At 42.0% G+C, this 19,453-nt stretch overlaps 1 protein-coding gene across 1 annotated transcript in view; it reads left to right on the top strand.

The window, feature by feature from the left end:
• Positions 1 to 19,453, top strand: part of LOC126262905 (uncharacterized) — a 318,098-nt gene that overhangs the window by 688 nt on the left and 297,957 nt on the right. The gene's annotated exons all lie outside the window — the stretch shown is intronic.

Here is a 19,453-nt window from a genome sequence, read left to right as displayed (position 1 = left end):
GACGTCAGAAGGCACCCAATATCGTGAAGACAACATAAGATTCAACAAGTTGTCTTTCAAATCCGTCAGCCTTCACAGTGTCAAAGTACTTTCCATTGTTATATAGAAATATGTCTTTGTAAAGCAATCCGCCACTTTGCCACATACTTGTTTCACGCAGTTACTCCTACAGACTGTTGCTGTATACGCAGTTGGAACAAAACACAGATGTGGTATTCACTAGATATTATTTTGTACCTATCACGGTACACAACAGAAATCAACGGTCAAAAGCTTTCTTGATCAAAAAGCCGTTGCTCGCACTCCCTTTCTTTTCCCTGACCATCGTATACCACTCAGTTCTTTGATGTCATTTTTCACATGACGTGTTACCTCTCAACCACCATAACAATAGCATTAAAAAAATCAGCTTGATAAGTTGTTCAGCAATTAAGTGATGTGGTACACATCTTTCATAAACCATTTTCATAAATAATTACTTTGATGTAATTTGCCGTATGTTTCTTACATGACTTAAGTGTCACGTATTTCATACAACTTCTAGCTCAGATCAGACATATAAGAATAAATTGATTTGCTTGTGGCAGCTACTTTGGAAAGCCTTCCAACTCTATCAGCCATAAGAGAAGTATCGAGATGCTATAGTCAGCTATCTATTTTCTAATTGTATAATGTGAATGAGTATGATTAGATTTCTGTGGTAGAAATATAGAAAATGCAACTGTGCGATATAAATATTTATGAAGACGTCTATAGATCGATTTTATATCTACGAGTAAGTTACATTCTTGAAGTAATAAAAACAGCTGTTTCTGCTTTCATTGGAGGTCGTAAATAACAACTTATCATTACCTTGGCATTTAATTAACCATTACACTTTGTTGTTCTTATTCAAACATGAAAGTGCCAAATCAGACGTGCTTGTCAAATCATATAGATGGGACTGTACTGCTAACTGACCTAATATCCTACAGGGTGTTTCACAATTCATGTTACATACTGATAACTGATACCTCTGACAGTGGATTACATGAAGTTGTATTGTTTTTGGTAAGGTTTCAGAGTAGGAACCTTTCAGATGTGATAGTATGGAAAGGAAAATCTGTCCAGGAAAGGAAAATCTGTCCAGGAAACAAGGGCTCTAAAATATGTACCTGAGGAGATTTGAGCACTTATTCATCTTCGCTAATGTGAACAAGTGGTCATACCTCTTAAGGTATGCATTTTAGGGCCCATGTTTACTGGACTTTTTCTTGTTTTGTTTCATACTACCACTTCTGAATCTTGCCTACCTTACACTCTTAGCAGCAATAGTACCAACTCATGCACTGTACCTTCAGAGGAATCAGAACGATTTACGCTTGTAACTTTCAACGCGTTTCTTTCCAGTACAGGGACCTTACCTCAAATTGATACATTTATCTTTCTTCGTCATCCTAGAAAGTTTTCATCACCATCACGGAATCCTCCTGTGTATATATACATTTACAGGCGCTAGAGCCTATAACTCCGACGCTCTGCAGCGTCGTTGTATGAATTTCCGGACAAGGGTTCCCATGTAAAACTTGATCTACTAAGTCCCATCTCAACCTCTACACATTTGTAACATATACTGCGAAAAACCCTGTATAAGATGCCCACAAATATGTAAAACTTCAACATTAAATGCTCCATTGGAATTCGTTGTTTAACTGTTCACACAGTCAATAACCCGTCGGAGAAACGTCTGCTGCACTTTATACCTGATTAACAACTACTGTGCGACAGTTCTAATTTTAGTTATAGGCTCCATTGAGAAACAGTTCCATTTCCCGTGATGTGCGATTACTACATTCCCTTACAGACACATCCCAGATCCTATTGTCCAACGAACTAGCACTCTGTCTATGGGTACTTTTTGAATTGCAGATACTTTGTTCTGTATACATGATTACTTACAGCACTATGGTGTTTGTTATTTACAGCGCTGCACACATTACATTCTTAGTCTGTAAGTATGTGTGAATCCGCTAAAGAAGAATGTTCAAACCAAGTCCATTCAAAATATTACCTATTACCTCCACCTTCATACTATATTGAAGCTGACCGTGGTTTTTTTGAGTTTGGGTTTTAGTGCTAAGTTCAAAATTAAATAACATTAAAATCTCTACTAATGTCCTATGTCCTGCAACATTTTCATTTCCAAAAACGTGTTATCCTCCTACCAACAATAGTAATGCGTCATTTCACCGAGCATGGTGCCAGATTCCTCAATATAGATCATGGATATTAGAACGAATCCAGTAAGATTTATGTTCGACAATAAACTATCTCCATACATTCCAAAAGATTCTGATGCAGAGGTGAGCATACTCTCTACGTGTTATTAGCAATCTGATTTTCATAATGCATCGTTGCTACAGCCATTACACTCCATTAAACAGTACGTATATAGTTTTTAAACACGTAAGAGCTTCTATGATGACAGATTCTCGAACTTCACTACTGTTTCTGGCGCTATGTCTTTTGACAAACACGTTAACGAATTTCAGTACCTTGGCTGAACCAACCATTCACTGGACAGATACATCACAGAGGTTATAGTGTGCTCTTCTGAACACAGAAACGAAACTACTCACATTATGAAGGAAATATTTTGTCGGGACTTAATAATGCTCGACAATTCGCTGACGTGTTTCATCAAAATCGATCTTTTGTGTGGAACAGTTTACAGGTAGCAAATATAGTGGAACTTTTTTGCAGCTTTACAACAAACGACAAGCAGAAATATTTCGATCAGTCTACAGAACAAACGTATACGTCAGTAAGTCAAGTGAGATATACTTCGAAGGCGACTATAGTAATATGAATATTTTTATAGATAAAGTAAACTGTACCACAAATGCTTTGCGTCAGACCTCAACACGAGACTTTTCCGCAAAAATGCCGGTCTTAAACTCTTACTACGCTGTAACTTAGTCGATCGATTTTTATCAGATTTATCACAGTGCAAGAACGTATGCCAAGGACCAAAAACAGCCTGGCACCACAGTGCTATAAAGTTCCATAGCGATCTGAGCAGTCGCTGTTAATCCTGTTGGTCAGATGCCCAACAAGAAAAATCGAAATCTTTCATGAACTCTTTCTAATGAACTTGAGTCACCAGTGTAGAGTCGCAATTGCCTCAGTACCCAGTCTACTAAACTTATATTACGTCCTCCAATTTCTTGAACGTCAAGCACTTTGGTTTGCGTTCCACGTCCCTTCACCTTTACCCATGTGTACCGTTTATCGTCTCATTAAATTCTCACTCCACCTCCCTCACTGTACACACCTCCTAGCAGTTTATGTTAATCGAAAACTCTATTCCACTTCAGTTTTTCTCTTTAGTTTCGAATGCTCCTATTCTGCCACGTCACTGTCGCTGCAACCCAATAATGCCCCACCTACATCTACTCCATAATCTGTATGAAGAAACCCTTCAACTGACTCCAGTTCACAAATAAATAATAACGAAAACAGGCCTGATATTGATCTATCCTACCGATGTGAGAGATCCCCATATAATATAAATTTATAATATAAAACCAACAAATTTTTTTATCTTTTTAATTAAATTCCCCCACATTTATGAATTTAAATCTGTTTGGCTATAACGAGACGTTTGCACCAATAACAGCCCAAGAACCACCAATATGAGATCAGGGGAAAGGAACAACAATAACCTGTATACAAACTACTTATGATGAACTGCCTATGACGTAATTGTGTGCTTACGATGTAATCATGGTCTCACACCTAATGTAAGAATTTATAATCCCTGCATGATCCTTCACTATACTTATGTCGCTGTGCTACAGCTACTTAACTGATTTTATATTTTCTGCTTTGTTGTGTTAAAAGGGCAGTTCTTAATCACGGATACTGCGTTGGTATTGAATGAAAGAAAAATATTTATTCTAGCTGAACTGCATTTGCGCCAATGTGGTTGCCTTCGTTGCTGTTTATTGTGGCTATGGCGCCCCACCGTAAGAAATCAATATTCTAAACATTTTCTGCGTTTCTTCTACAAACTCTGCAGAACAGTTTATTATGGCAGTACTTCACCTGAGCTAAAATTCAGACGCTAATAACAACAAGAAGCACTACCCCAGGTACTCGAGTGAACGCTCTATCCCAGAGGTAGAGCAATATATTGTACGCGTCTGCCATATACTTTGTGCATGTTTGCTCGAGAAACATAACCACGTAGATTCCATCATCATAGCAAACACTGAAGTAGATGATAAAGAAGAACGACGACTGAACAGATAAGAAAAAAACGTTCGCCAAACTGGGTTGAGGATATTTTATCTACCTACCACGTATGCAAGACCAAAGCCATTGGAGCTTAATAGCGCTTTCTGTGGTTTCTGCAGTGGTGTACCTACGTCTATCTTAGCGCCGTCAGTGTACGTAGCAATTCAATGATGTCAGGTTTAATTCCCTGACAGCATCCTAACAGAGTAAGGCTCTGTCGTAGCCTTAACTGTAGACCAATATGTCTCCTAATTTCGGTGCCACATCATTCTGAGAAGTTAAAACCGATAAGCTTTCTGTGGCCGTCATTTCGAAAAGTTAAAACTAGATAAGTTTTAGGTGTCACACCCTTAATGACTCTCGGAAAACCTGCTGAACAGTTGTGATACAGGCGACTCTTGTATATTTAAGATAAAGTATGTAAGTGCCAATGACTGAGTGCCTCCTGCAGCTGTCATGTTCCTTTATTCATTGTATGATTGCACCATTTAGGTTGTAGACCCTTATCAAGTACCTTTAGAAAAACTGTCTCTTTTCTTCTTTATTATTATTTCAGTTCCCCGTGAAGGTTCAAGCTGGCAGCGGTACAATAAAGTCTAGATTCTGTTGCGTATCCTCCTTTTGGAATAGCAGAACCATTATGGATGCATATCTGGTACAGAAAATTACAGATACCCTAGATAACTCGGGAAGGTGTAAATATTTTTCGCAATAGACCTGATAGTGTATACTATCAATTGCAAATACTGCTAGAGGGCCAACCAAAGACTTCATTTACAGTCCCTTGGTGTCACTACCAGTAACGGTGAATGACATTTAGTTGAATAAAAGTACTTGTCACCTTTCAGCGGTTGCTCGAGCAAGGGTTAAGAGTTCTGAAACTGCCACACTGCAGTGTGTTCCTTACTGATATCGTATTTTCAACAGACATAGATGAACACTTGCAGCAGTTAGAAGAAGTCTTTAAGAGGTTATGTTCCCTGCACCTGCTCTTAAGCACTTATGGGCAGGCCGGCCGGAGTGGCTATGCGGTTCTAGGCGCTACAGTATGAAACCGAGCTACCGCTACGGTCGCAGGTTCGAATCCTGCCTCGGGCATGGATGTGTGTGCTGTCCTTAGGTTTGTTAGGTTTAATTAGTTCTAAGTTCTAGGCGACTGATGATCTCAGAAGTTAAGTCGCATAGTGCTCAGAGCCATTTGAACAATTTTTGAACTTATGGGCATGTGATTACACCGCGCGAAGTTTCCCTGCATCAGAGAGCAGAAAAGAGTGAATTCTTTTTAGGATTAGCTAGTCATTGTAGGAAATTTGTGATTGGGTTCGCAGGTCTTGCCCAACCACTTACACATTTGTTGAAGAATAGTATGAAGTTCCAATGGACAGCAGAATGTCAAGCCACTTTTGCAGGATGCACTCACAAACAATTAGCTATATATCAGAAACCAGGCGACGGATTGTGTTGTAAGTCAAGAAGCAAAGAACATCAAGCGTCGAGTGACCTACACATCATAGTTTTGAACAATATTGAGAATAATTGCTCCACTCATTAAACCTATTATTCAGCATCACATACTTCAATTATTAGCTATATGCCAAGAAATTTAAGTTATTGAAGGGTAATGCAGCATTATAATGGTTCCTGGATTTGAATGAGTCATTGGGTAGCCATACATGGTGGGGGTTTTTCGTTGAAGTGATTCACAGACTGGGTAAAAGGAACACGGTAAAGCAGATGGGCCTCTCAGAAAGACTGGCGTTAATATGATCACTGTGCCGTAGCCTTATTGAGTGGCAGGCAGAGGAAGCTGCTGATACAGATGTCAAGCTGTTCACAACACAACAGCAGTTTTCCATTACCAATGGTCTCTTTTGCAAGGTAAGGGCTACAGATCGTAAAGCCTGCTGTACCATAGGAACGGGTATTAAAGAAAGCACACGTCAAACTCTTAAAAGGGTAAAGAGCAGCAATCAGTCGTCGCTTCTGTTCTACCTTTATCAGAGCAGCTTCAGATTTCGGCTAGTACCTAGCCATTGTCATTGTTAAAAATACGAGAAGTTCAAAGTCAGACCACAGTACTGACTATGTACTTCTTGTATTTTTAGCAATGATAATGGCTAGTTACTAGCTAGCTGAACTCTAGATCTACTCTAATAAAACTAGAACGGAAATGACGACTGATTACGGCTGTTTACCATTTTGAAAGTTATATCACAGTAGTAGAGCGCATTCCACTTTCCTGATGGAAAGTATTTTGACATGATAAACTGTAATCTGGGAATGGGGTGGTTTTTTTTTTGGGGGGGGGGCGTAGGACGTCAGATCAAAGAGTAGATGAGCATTATTGGTGAAGTACATGGAAACAAGATGGGGATCAGTATTTAATGAACCATGTGGAATGTATGCAACATGCACATTTAGGTCACCAACAAATGCCCCTACAGGGATTGCCAAGGGCTTCTTAACTCTTCGAGCTGATAGGAATAAGTATCTTCGGATCTTTCAGCCTGACATTAGCGAAAAACTAGTAAATTCTTTTATAGACCATTTCTCACTATGTACTGCAATGTACACCATTCCACATTAACATGTACACACAGTAGTGTAAGTGATGGTAAATAACCTGATGTCTTTAGGTTAGTTAGGTTTAACTAGTTCTAAGTTCTAGGGGACTAATGACCTCAGCAGTTGAGTCCCATAGTGCTCAGAGCCATTTGAGCCATTTTGTAAATAACCTGAGACAATAGTTATAGATTGGAATTTAAGCAGCAGCTATGTTACTTGTTAGATATTCATCAACTAAAAACTAGGCCATTGCGTCCACAGGCTGAGGATCTATTATCTTAACGTTTGTGGGAGGTTTGTGTGTCTCAGTGATCCAATGAGCTATGCTGGCAGGTGGTGGGATTACCCATGCCAGAATGGTCAGCTTGGTCCACACAAAGTTTACTTTTCCCCAGGGGGCTCCTTTCTTGGGTATATCTGGATAGGAACCACAAGGGCCTTTAGCTCATCTTACTTCCACTTACTTTTGTCAGACTTCTGTTTCCTTTTCTATCGCTCTCTGCCTTAATCAAATGTTCTTTCTTCGACGCCAGCCACATTAGGTTTCCATGATTGAGGGCATATTTCATTTACATTTTCACTATTTACTTTCAGGGAAGTGGGGTTCTGAGAGCTGCAGTGAAGGTATGAACTTGTTGTAGCTGGGATTCACAGTCATCAAATATTTTTGAAGGACATCATCTTTACGCCAGTGACTGTTATAAGTTTTTATTACACTACTTCAATTTCGGCCTTAGGCCATTATCAAGTGCTGCTGAAAAATACAGAATATTTAAAAAATTACTTTACAGATTCATTACGAATCTCGACGTTGTACCGATTATACAAGACATTTTAACTATGTAGCCATGTTACTTACATATCATGGCTTTAAGCCATGTCAACGTAATGTAAGCTGACACATTTGTATGTGGTTGTCAATACTCAAATGGGTCAAATGGCTCTGAGCACTATGGGACTTAACTTCTAAGGTCATCAGTCCCCTAGAACATAGAACTACTTAAAAATAACTGACCTAAGGACATAACACACATCCATGCCCGAGGCAGGATTCGAACCTGCGAGCGTAGCAGTCGCACAGTTCCAGACTGTAGCGCCTACAATCGGGTTGTCAATACTGTTAAATACACTCATGACGACGTTACACAGTGCGAGCACATGTATTCAAACATCGTAAAATAACATAATCTCTAAGTGCACATTTTCGTTAAACCGTCACTAGTCACAAATGGATTAGACCACAGCTGCAGACTACTGTTCGCAGGCTGTTAATAACCGTTTTGGTGTCCCATTTAATGGAAGGAGACCCAGGTTTGGGGTTCCTTATTGATGTTAGTATTTATCATCATTTGATGTTGCATCTCTACAGCATAACTTTCAGAGCATATGATACTGGCCCAATATAAAGGCTGAAACCAGTTGGATGAACTTAATAAAGTTCTAAAAAAGCAACTGGAGTGGCTTTTCATCAGTCGAACATCAGTTGGGGAATCGGCAGCAGCATCCAGACATGGAGAAAATATTAATAGCAGAAGAGGTCGGCATATTACCGACTATTTTAGATAGGCATCATTCAGTCAGCGCCAGCAGCGAGCTGTTACAAGGTGAGATCAACACCAGCCCACATGTTTAAATGGATCAACAAGCTGTTACTGGAAGACTGTCTTAACTATTGGTCTGCTTTCCGTGCTAAGTCTGATAGCTGCTAAATTAGTGCCTACCAATTGGCAGGCCACTTTCTGGCTAGCTTCTGACCACTGCTGGGTACCTACTCAGTGGTCCATGCTCCTCACATAGGCCATCTAGCTCTGTAGCCAGCTGTCATCACCTGTGTGAGCAAACTCTGTTGCTGATAACTGCCTGTGAGGGCAAATACTGTTGCTGTCCAGTGTCATTTGTGTGTGGACACGTCACCACTGTGAGATGCCACTGTCCTTGATGGGCCCACAGATGCTTGTCACAGTGTGTGTTCATGTCAGTTTGTGTTGCCATAACAACGACCTTTGCTGAGCTAATTACACTTCATTGCCTAAATCCAAATTGCATCTTCAGAGCCAGTTGTACTTTGACACGAAATTAACACATACATTAACACACACATTACACTGCTGTTTATATGATGGGACGCCAGATAGCCACCTGGTGTCCACCCACCACACCACTGCAACCCCACCTAGTGTGGTGTATTCCAGGCCTTTCTCACCACCACCAGCCCAGCACCAAAACCCTCAATAGAGGTCATCCACCCCCGACCTGTAGATTGGATATGTCCTCATTGTGATGGCTTGCAAGCGTTCACCTGCAGCAGCGTCAATGCAGTGAAGACAGTTTGTGATAAATGTAGGATTGGAGATGATGTTTCAATGAAAAAGTAATTTTAGCTACTAGGCATCCAATTTAGAATATCTGATCCTTTATATTTGAATGGGGTTCACTCTCGTCGTGTTTGTGAGTGCAGGTTCCGTATTTGTAGTAAAATCAGTGTCACTAGCGCCTTCAGTAACAGTGCACACCACACTTTTAAAACCGAGCGAGGTGGCGCAGTGGTTAGCACACTGGGCTCGAATTGGGGAGGACGATGTTTCAATTCCGCGTCCAACCATCCTGATTTAGGTTTTCCGTGATTTCCCTAAATCGCTCCAGGCAAATGCCAGGATGGTTTCTTTGAAAGGGCACGGCTCCCATGCTTCCCTAATCCGATGAGACCGATGACCTCTCTGTTCGGTCTCTTCCCCCCAACAACCGAACCCAACCCCACAGTTTTCAATTTACATGTATTTCACAAATCATCGCACTCAACATACCTCGCATCTGCATACCCAGTTTCACTACGTAAGATCCAAATACAAAATGAGTAAAATACAGTCCGTACGTTCACAGGGATTTCCTGACGGTAATTTCCAGCACTGGTTCTCATAAGTATGATGGTTCTCTCCACAGTTAGCTTCTTAACCGTGTGACGTCTACCAGCTACAGATCTTGTACCTTCTATGTATGATACAGGCGAAATAGTTGTTAAATAAGGATTGCAAAACTTTATTTGCTTTTGATGATGACGACGATGACGATGATGATGATGATAGTGCCGCAAGTTGCGCTGCATTCAGCGTGACGTAGTGGCTACAGTCGCACGCTAGGACGCTGAAGGTCGCCGTACAAATGTAATCACCAATAATTCCTTGTTTTATTATTTGTTATTCATCATTTCTGGGGGGTTCTCGGAACATCTTCTGTTTACAGTGTCAGTATATTCTGGAGTATTTGATGTTTGTGTGTATAGTAGCACTTTCCTGCCACGAGTTCTACTCGGGCTGTATGTTGGTGTTCATACTAAACGTGCTTGCCGTGCTAAGTGTTGTCATTATTGACAAACGTGCTTTCGAATTTGGAATTAACTGTAGTTACTAGTGACATTAGATCTGTATTAGTGCACAGCTTCTAGTTCTTAAGTGTACATACTAAAATTTGATGAGAAAAGTGCACTTAAAGTGCCCACAACTTGAAACAAAACCTGTAGCAGAACAAAAACTGTTATTCTGGTTTAGAAATGTTTATATGTAGATATATTCTTGCATGTATACATATACCCCTCCCACCTCCTCCCCCTGCCCACTCTTATCGCACGCCCACATAGCGAAGAAGATAAAAATACTACGACAGATACATCTGGCTGGTTGGTCACACACTGATACATTAAATTTATGAGCATAAGCTGCAGTCCAAAAAATGTACAATATTTAAAAAGCTTGGATAAAATATATTTCGTTGTCAGCTCCAGTAGAAGGAACGTCCCCTCTAAAATTTGCCAGTAGCTCTTTTGTCGTAATATAAAAAGCACAGCCTAAAAATGTTAAAAATGTGGTACCTATTGATTCGTATAGCACAAGCACTACGAACTGGGATGTACCCGTGGTCTAGGGGTAGTGTCTTTGATTCATAATCAAAACGTCTTCGGTCCCAGGTTCGATCCCCGCCACTGCCTAAATTTTGATAAATAATCAGCATTGGCGGCCGAAGACTTCCGGCATAAGAAGTCAGCCTCATTCTGCCAACGGCCTTGTCAAAGAGGGCGGAGGAGCGGATAGAGGTTCAGGGCACTCTCTTGTCCTAGGGGTGGGAAATTGCCCCTAAAGGCGGGAGAATCAGCAATGATCAACGACATGAGGATTGCAGAAGGCAATGGAAACCACTGCATTAAAGACACGTAACGTGTATCCACAGGACATGTGGCCTGTAATTGAAGAAGTGTCATGATGATCTCTCCATTGGCAAAAGATTCCGGAATAGTCCCCCATTCGGATCTCCTGGAGGGGACTGCTAAGGGGGAGGTTACCATGAGAAAAAGATTGAATAATCAACGAAAGGATAACGTTCTACGAGTCGGGGCGTGGAATGTCAGAAGCTTGAACGTGGTAGGGAAACTAGAAAATCCGAAAAGGGAAATGCAAAGGCTCAATCTAGATATAGTAGGTGTCAGTGAAGTGAAGTGGAAGGAAGACAAAGATTTCTGGTCAAATGAGTGTCGGGTAATATCAACAGCAGCAGAAAATGGTATAACAGGTGTAAGATTCGTTATGAATAGGAAGGTAGGGCAGAGGGTGTGTTACTGTGAACAGTTCAGTGACCGGGTTGTTCTAATCAGAATCGACAGCAGACCAACACCGACAACGATAGTTCAGGTATACATGCCGACGTCGCAAGCTGAAGATGAACAGATAGAGAAAGTGTATGAGGATATTGAAAGGGTAATGCAGTATGTAAAGGGGAACGAAAATCTAATAGTCATGGGCGACTGTAATGCAGTTGTAGGGGAAGGAGTAGAAGAAAAGGTTACAGGAGAATATGGGCTTGGGACAAGTAATGAAAGAGGAGAAAGACTAATTGAGTTCTTTAACAAGTTTCAGCTAGTAATAGCGAATACCCTGTTCAAGAATCACAAGAGGAGGAGGTATACTTGGAAAAGGCCGGGAGATACGGGAAGATTTCAATTAGATTACATCATGGTCAGATAGAGATTCCGAAATCAGATACTGGATTGTAAGGCGTACCCAGGAGCAGATATAGACTCAGATCACAATATAGTAGTGATGAAGAGTAGGCTGAAGTTCAAGACATTAGTCAGGAAGAATCAATACGCAAAGAAGTGGGATACGGAAGTACTAAGGAATGACGAGATACGTTTGAAGTTCTCTAACGCTATAGATACAGCAATAAGGAATAGCGCAGTAGGCAGTACAGTTGAAGAGGAATGGACATCTCTAAAAAGGGCCATCACAGAAGTTGGGAAGGAAAACATAGGTACAAAGAAGGTAGCTGCGAAGAAACCATGGGTAACAGAAGAAATACTTCAGTTGATTGATGAAAGGAGGAAGTACAAACATGTTCCGGGAAAATCAGGAATACAGAAATACAAGTCGCTGAGGAATGAAATAAATAGGAAGTGCAGGGAAGCTAAGACGAAATGGCTGCAGGAAAAATGTGAAGACATCGAAAAAGATATGATTGTCGGAAGGACAGACTCAGCATACAGGAAAGTCAAAACAACCTTTGGTGACATTAAAAGCAACGGTGGTAACATTAAGAGTGCAACGGGAATTCCACTGCTAAATGCAGAGGAGAGAGCAGATAGGTGGAAAGAATACATTGAAAGCCTCTATGAGGGTGAAGATTTGTCTGATATGATAGAAGAGGAAACAGGAGTCGATTTAGAAGAGATAGGGGATCCAGTATTAGAATCGGAATTTAAAAGAGCTTTGGAGGACTTACGGTCAAATAAGGTAGAAGGGATCGATAACATTCCAACAGAATTTCTAAAATCATTGGGGGAAGGTTCAACAAAACGCCTATTCACGTTGGTGTGTAGAATATCTGAGTCTGGCGACATACCATCTGACTTTCGGAAAAGCATCATCCACACAATTCCGAAGACGGCAACAGCTGACAAGTGCGAGAATTATCGCACAATCAGCTTAACAGCTCATGTATCGAAGCTGCTTACAAGAATAATATACAGGAGAATGGAAAAGAAAATTGAGAATGCGCTAGGTGACGATCAGTTTGGCTTTAGGAAAAGTAAAGGCACGAGAGAGGCAATTCTGACGTTACGGCTAATAATGGAAGCAAGGCTAAAGAAAAATCAAGACACTTTCATGGGATTTGTCGACCTGGAAAAAGCGTTCGACAATATAAAATGGTGCAAGCTGTTCGAGATTCTGAAAAAAGTAGAGGTAAGCTATAGGGAGAGACGGGTCATATACAAAATGTACAACAACCAAGAGGGAATAATAAGAGTGGACAATCAAGAACGAAGTGCTCGTATTAAGAAGGGTGTAAGACAAGGCTGTAGCCTTTCGCCCGTACTCTTCAATCTGTACATCGAGGAAGCAATGTTGGAAATAAAAGAAAGGTTCAGGAGTGGAATTAAAATACAAGGTGAAATGATATCAATGATACGATTCGCTGATGACATTGCTATCCTGAGTGACAGTGAAGAAGAATTAAATGATCTGCTGAACGGAATGAACAGTCTAATGAGGTAATGAGAAGTAGTAGAAATGAGAACAGCGAGAAACTTAACATCAGGATTGATGGTCACGAAGTCAATGAAGTTCAGGAATTCCGCTATCTGGGCAGTAAAATAACCAATGACGGACGGAGCAAGGAGGACATCAAAAGCAGACTCGCTATGGCAAAAAAGGCATTTCTGGCCAAGAGAAGTCTACTAATATCAAATACCGGTCTTAATTTGAGGAAGAAATTTCTGAGGATGTACGTCTGGAGTACAGTATTGTATGGTAGTGAAACATGGACTGTGGGAAAACCGGAAGAGAAGAGAATCGAAGCATTTGAGATGTCGTCCTATAGACGAATGTTGAAAATTAGGTGGACTGATAAGGTAAGGAATGAGGAGGTTCTAAGCAGAATCGGAGAGGAAAGGAATATGTGGAAAACACTGATAAGGAGAAGGGACAGGGGATAGGACATCTGCTAAGACATGAGGGAATGACTTCCATGGTACTAGAGGCAGCTGTAGAGGGCAAAAACTGTAGAGGAAGACAGAGATTGGAATACGTCAAGCAAATAATTGAGGACGTAGGTTGCAAGTGCTACTCCGAGATGAAGAGGTTAGCACAGGAAAGGAATTCGTGGCGGGCCGCATCAAACCAGTCAGTAGACTGATGACCAAAAAAAAAAAAAAGTGTGAATCCATGATTTAATAGACAGCGTCCAATTCGGAGTCAGGTCAAGGTAACTTCCTTCAGGGTGAAGTATTCTGCGATCGAATAATCTGTCAGCCTCGGAAACTGTTGTCCTTCACTGCCATCCTCTCCTCTTCAGACCTTCGGAAAAACTACAACGCCTCACCAACAGGTTCTCTGCAGACGGCGACGAAACATTGGGTTTCAACAAGAAACTCATCCGACCGTGGCATTATATCCCTTTATATTTTAATATGCATGACATTTCCGGCCATGAACGTTTACATTCTATGTGTTAATGATAACCTCAGTCGATACTAGTGCTTAAGTATCTCCAATCAACTTGGAGGCATATCATCGCCTGGGCTCAGCGCCGCTGTACAGGCCATAGTGGCGAGTAGTGAACTGAGACCACTAAAAGGCCAGGTGTCATTACAAGCTGAGTACAAAAATATAGGTGGAAATTTTTGAAATAATCAGTAACCAGGAGCAGAAAAGAAATTTTATTACCTTTACCGGTTTCAGGCGCCTATCGCGGTATTGTTGTTTGGATTCTTTATATCATTTTTGTACAGGCACTATGACCACAGAAAAATGCTGCATGCGTCTTATTTTTTACACTCGCAAATAATGCAATAATTATGAACATCTGAAGAAGCGCACTAGTTGCCTGAAACAGGTAAAAGAATTAAAATTTATTTTGTGCAACTGGTTGCGGATTATTTCAATAAATAGAAATACGGTTGCTGAAGATGTGTAAAACACTAAATAGTTCGATATCTGAAATTTTTGTCGTTGGATGCCAACATATTTCAAATGGATGCATTTTAATTCTTTGATTTTCGCATGCACAATCTGATTACTTGTCGAAGTGTTTGATTAGTTACGTGAGCAGTTTAAGGGAGTTTTTGCTCTCGCATTCGGGTGTCTAGTGATTTCATAGTATACATATGTGTCAAGCCAGGGGCGCAATCCTTTTTACGCCATGTCCGCCTGATACAATTTGTAATACGCAACGTAGTTAAGAAGGAACTTGACTATTGGGAAGAGTTCGGAATCATCTATTACATGTTTTCCTGTACGGCGCCAAAATTCATCCGATAATTGCCCGTGAACCGCTGATACAATTGTTTGGCAGCCGACCGAGGTTGTCGGAGAAAACGACATAGTGGATGCACCCTCCTAGCAACTGAAACCACGACGTTTATTATAAGAGCAATTCACTGCATGCAAACACTGGTTTGCTTCTGAATAGGCCCGGATTAGTACTTTGATAGACTGGAATCCGTATTCTTTACAATCGATGACAATATGCGTCAGACACGGCAGTCGTTCCTCGCTACTGTCCGCGAAGTAGCCCATGCCACATCTCAGCCTCAGCTACTTTCTAGGATTTTGCAGTCGTTTCAACGTGTATGATCGAAGCACTTGCCAAAGAAAACAGGCTCCGATATCAACTCAACTGTAAGAGCTGTGTCTTGCTGAAGGCCACCAACAAGCCGGAAAGCTGGTTCATCGTTCCCACTTCACTCCATTCCCAGATCCTCTAGATGAGACTCAGTGGAGAATTATCGAATGTATGCAGTGGCCCCATGTCATGTTTGACACTGAGACAGATCATAAGCTCTGCTAGTGTCAGGCACGTGCGCAAAATCGAGCAACTCCGCTCAGCGTTTTTCTCCGTGACCCAAGCCTGAGCACCAACTGAGGTATGTGCAAATAGCCTGCATTGGACCATGTAAAGGGCATGTGACTTTTAGCTGTGGGCGCAAATTTCCAAACGTCGGTCGGATGCATCCAGTGACCACAGCAGCTACGATCTGTCCCTAAGGGAACATTTTTTGCCTTAGAGCGTGCACCACAGACGCTGGTATCTAATACAGGTACGCAATTCTCTTGATCCGCCTTCCACAATTACTGTAGAAGAAGTGGAAACATTCGCCTGAGTACCGTCCCCTTCCGCCCATGACAATAAAACCACAGATGTAAAAGATTCTTCTGACGACACTGTACGTTGACCAGTTTTCTGACTGCACATCAGTCTACCCCGGCTAGCGGTAGTAGCCCAGCATAAATCTTGCAAGGTCGGAGCACAACCTTCCTCGACCTTTTGGACCTCTCACGTTGATCCCACAACTCCTCTGCAGGCTGTCGGATCTGAGATCGCTGGACCCAGCGTGGACCCAAGGTGTTGTTATCAGCCAAAGGAGCCGACAATGATTTGACGTCGCAGCTGCAGAGGAGCAGCAGGTCCTGCATCGCAGTCAGCTCTGGCATCGACACATAACATCATATTCACTCCCACGAGCGCTGACAGAGGTCCATCAGGGCTACCAACAAATCTCTCCCCGTCACCCAGCCCTCCGGCAGAGATCGCGGTGAACGTTCTCTCCTCGTTGTAAACAAGGAGAAGAACTCTGCCCACGTCATCCATCTTGTAAATGGATTCTGACGAAGGTGGAACCACTGTCAATTCTTGTTTCACTCCCAGAATCCCCTGACCGCTTTCTGATGTTCAGATGCCACTAAACCAAGAAGTGGGGCACTGTCAGCCTCTTGACCCCTTGGCGGGACCATCGGACAATTCTCCCCCTACTATAATTCCTAGGCACAGGCCTAGTCTCTATCGATTCTAAGGACCAATTAAAGGGGCGGATCTTGTATGACTATAGCGCGATACAATCGATACCAATCACTTCTATAGCACTTGAGAGTTAATGCCGATACCGCAAGGTGGTGCAAGATGTGGCGGCTTTGACGACACTCTCTGTCAGAGAGTGTCGGTTGCACAATGTCCTGCCGGCCGAAGTGGCCGCGCGGTTCTGGCGCTGCAGTCTGGAGCCGCGAGACCGCTACAGTCGCAGGTTCGAATCCTGCCTCGGGCATGGATGTGTGTGATGTCCTTAGGTTAGTTAGGTTTAACTAGTTCTAAGTTCTAGGGGACTAATGACCTCAGCAGTTGAGTCCCATAGTGCTCAGAGCCATTTGAACCATTTTTTTTTTTTTTTTTTTTTTTGCACAACGTCCTTCAGATGTACGCACCGTATGAAGTTAATCGTCGTATTCCATGTCAGACATGTTACATTGACTTTGTTATTCCGTTGGTTTTGCTGTTGTTCATTATTTGCTCTCTGTTTCTGGCATACGATGAGTCTGGACTCTGTTACTGGTTCTTCATACGGTGCTATGGTCACTGACTCAGTCCGTTTGAGAGATTATGTTTATTTCCACGGTATTTGAAGCTTCGCTGCTCACATTCGTGAATGACAAATTTCGAGGCTCGGGTCTCACTGAGGCAATATGATAAGAGATATGATACGGGATGTCACTCGATATACTATGCAGAAGCAACTCGCATCATCGAACGGCATAGAAGATGGTAGGAGCGATACGCTGGTTCACATTGGGATGACAGCGATACAACACCGGTAATTATTTCTGTCGTATCGCCCGACGGAACAAGGAGTGCTGGTAGTCCTACGCAACGTGAGTCGTATGATACATATGGAGAAAAATTTCAAGCCAGAAGCGTCTTAAAAGAAGAAGTTGTGTGAAGCAAACAACTGTCACATAAGTCAGTCACTCAGGGAAACTTCTACTATTGAGTAGGAAATTAAAGATCATTGGTTTGGTATTCGTACATGTTCTCTGCTATCGAACCTTTATAATTCCATTTTGAGGAACATATTCGATAAAAAATATTTTTCGCGTCTTATACGCTGTCACAGGTTGATGATAAAATGGTTTTCTTTTCGTTATTGCCCACAGTCATTGTGATACATTGGAGTAAAGTAAAAGAGTTGCATATTTTGAAAATTTTTGAATGAGAAATGTGGGTGACGGCCAGCTTCCGTTTTGTGCTTTTCATGGCATCTTTCTACCAAATAGGGTATAGCTAACATACCGAAATTGTGTTTATCTGCAAAAGTAGAGCCAGCTTTTCATCCTCGACAAAACCAGGAGCGATCAATAATTAACATTTTTTTTTCTCGGCCAGTTTCGGTTGAAAAGCTCGTAATTTGTTGTGGAACATCACGGAATATTCCTGCTTCAGCCCCTATAGTTTCATGAAGTTCCGACTGGTGGCGGTAGCTATACATAGCCTTCAAAAATGCTTCTGTAAAGGAGGTACGTTGCAAGCAGAGAACTGTCATTGAGTGTCTTTTGAAGGAAAACAATAGCATCTTAGATACACATAGGCGCTTGTACAGTGTGTACGGAGACCTGACAGTGAACAAATGCACGATGAGTTGTCGAGTGAGGCGTCTCTCATCATCGCAACAATGTCGCGCATACCTGTCCGATCATCCGCGAGCCGGCCGGCCGCACACAGCTGCGACTCCTGCAATGTTGCGGAGTGTAGACAGTCTCATCTGAGGTGATCAACGGATCACAATTAAACACCTCGTTGCACAATTAAACGTCTCTGTTGGTAGTACTCAGACACTCGTCCACCAGTGGGGGTACTCAAAGGTGTGTGCCCGCTGGGTTCCTCGCCGCCTACAGAAGACCATAAAGAGCAACGAAAGACCATCTGTGCCGAACTGTTTGCTTATTGCGAGGCTCATCGTGACAACATTTTGTCGAACACTATCAAAGGCGATGAAATATGTTTACATCACTTCCAACCGAGAAACACGGCTATCAATCCAGTGGTTCCACACCATCTCTCCTCCTAAGAAACCAAACTATGCGGAACAGTGGGTAGCACAGAGGACTCGCATTCGGCAGAGGTCGAACGACTGTTCATACCTGCGTCCGGTAATCTAGATTTACGTTACTCCCTGATTTCCATAAATTGCTCCAGGCAAATGTCGGGATGGTTCCTTTTCAGGGGCACGACCGATTTCCTTCCATGCCCTTGACCCAATTCGATTATCTGCTCCGTCTCTAACGATCTCGATGTCGGTGGGACGTTGAACCCAATCTTCCTTCCTTTCTCTTCTTAAGAAAAAGTTCAAAGTCGCACTCTCATCCAGTAAAGTTTCGGCGACGGTCTTCTGGGACTCTGAAGGGGTTATTGTCTTTTATGTCGTCCCTCATGGAGCAACGATCAACTCGGAAGTGTATTGTGCTTCCCCGACGAAACTGAAGGAAACAACTGCATAGTGTTCCTCACAACAAAGACACAAACGAGCTTCTTCTTCTCCGTGACAACGCACGGCTTCACACAAGTCTACACACCCGAGAGGAGCTCACAATACTTCATTGCACTGTTCTTCCTCATTAAAATGACGGTCATAGAGACAGGTCACAACTATCAGCACACAAAGCTGTGGGGTGGTAGGGTTAGCCCAGTAACATCAACCTAATTCACAGTTTTCATGATGACAATTTATTTGCACCTATTTAAACAGTGAGGACATGGACACAATTTAACAAATTTGTTCATGTGTGAAATACTCAAATGA

This window comes from Schistocerca nitens, chromosome 6 (assembly GCF_023898315.1).
Source record: "Schistocerca nitens isolate TAMUIC-IGC-003100 chromosome 6, iqSchNite1.1, whole genome shotgun sequence".
In the NCBI taxonomy this organism is placed as follows: domain Eukaryota; kingdom Metazoa; phylum Arthropoda; class Insecta; order Orthoptera; family Acrididae; genus Schistocerca; species Schistocerca nitens.
This window is presented reverse-complemented; position numbering and strand designations above follow the sequence as displayed.